Source organism: Charadrius vociferus, unplaced genomic scaffold (genome assembly GCF_000708025.1).
Source record: "Charadrius vociferus isolate BGI_N301 unplaced genomic scaffold, ASM70802v2 scaffold183, whole genome shotgun sequence".
Classification (NCBI taxonomy): Eukaryota; Metazoa; Chordata; class Aves; order Charadriiformes; family Charadriidae; genus Charadrius; species Charadrius vociferus.
The window spans coordinates 3,740,011-3,741,607 of record NW_009648250.1 but is presented as its reverse complement, the minus strand read 5'-3'; positions in this window follow the sequence as shown (position 1 = coordinate 3,741,607).

Genomic DNA, 1,597 nt, shown 5'->3' with positions numbered 1-1,597 from the left:
TCCTGTATTTCGTAGCAGCAGCTAATTATAAAACATTGTCTAATAGTAGATATTATGGATAATTATTTTCATAATCAAATGAATCCGTTTTTTTCCCTAGTTTATTTTTGTGGTGGTCCTTTACATTTACTAGTTTTGCTTAGAAATGTGAAAAATAATATCTGAAGAAAGATTTTGAAATCTTTCTAGCTCTAATAATTCGTTAATTACATAAATAATAATTCCAACTGTCAGAATTTAGGAGTTGTAATACTAGTTTTAGGACTGTATATAGTCACGTAGTAAGTACTAATGCTGATTTTACTGAAACAGTGTGGTATTCAAAAGTATTTGTATTATCATAGGACATTGCTACACCTTTTCTATTTTTTGCTTTTTTTCAAAATCTTTGGCACTAATATACCCCTCTGGTTATGTCTTATTTTAGTTTTCCCAATTAAAAAATACCTTCCATTCTGCTGAGGAAAAGTTATAATAACAATTTGGGACAGTTTTGCAAGAACATAATCTACATACTGTTTTGTAAATTTATATTACACAGGGAAAAACAAAGGATAATGTTGACTTTAAAAGAAGTGGGTTTCTTGTGTTTGGTTTGTTGTTTTGTTTTTTTTTAAAAAGACAAAAAGCTTTGTGTCAGGAAATGAAATAATTTGTGCATAAGGAAGGCAGTCTTGTCAGTGATTTTCCCCAGCTGGTTCCATAAGCCATGAAAATCCTTCCACACCTTCACTGTAGAAGGATACAGAAAATTATATTGGTGCTGTTGATGCTCATATGACTGAGATTGGCATTGGTGGGAAACCAAGATGATTCTGGTATCTTCAGGAACACTGAGCAGATAGATTTGCCCTGCCTGTGATTTTCTCCATTGAATGACAGCTTCATTTTTGATGTCCGAGCAAAAGAAATAATGCTAGAAAGACTGTCTTCCCAGAAGCATGATGCATGGATTGCTACTTTTAAGGCAACACGAAGGGATATTTTTCTATCCACTTTGAAGTGACAATATGTAGAGTGTAGAGGCCCCAGTCCTCTATGGAAGTCTTTACGGTGCTAGGTTTGTACATGTAAATACTGAATTATAGATTATCTCTGTTAGCCAGGCTACTATCTAAGCATCTTTTGAACTTTACAATATAGTCAACATTCATCACAGAGTTTTATAAGGTGTTGATTTTGTGCAGTGAGAAAAGCAAAGTCCCAGTACTAATGTCTTTAAGAGAGAATTATATGGCATTTTGTTTCAATGCTAGATAACATAAGTAAACATCCTCAATGACCTTGTCTAAAGGTACAACGCAGAGCAAATAGACTAGGATGCAGTTTTTGTAACTGAAGGATGTAGAGAATATCCGCATTCTCAGTTCCATGAAAGAGAGGAGAGGTGTGAGAGTTCCTGTCAAATGTTTGTTGTCTGTTGAAAGCAAAGTGGATGATGAAATGCATCAGTAACGTGGTAATTGATTATGGGTACAAGAGAACTGTCACAGAATACTGTATGTGAGAAGGACTCATGCTTGAGATGAAGAAAGAACTGTTTTGAATGTTACTAACTTACGTTACTGAAATATATTGAGCAGAAAGTAGAGAAGAG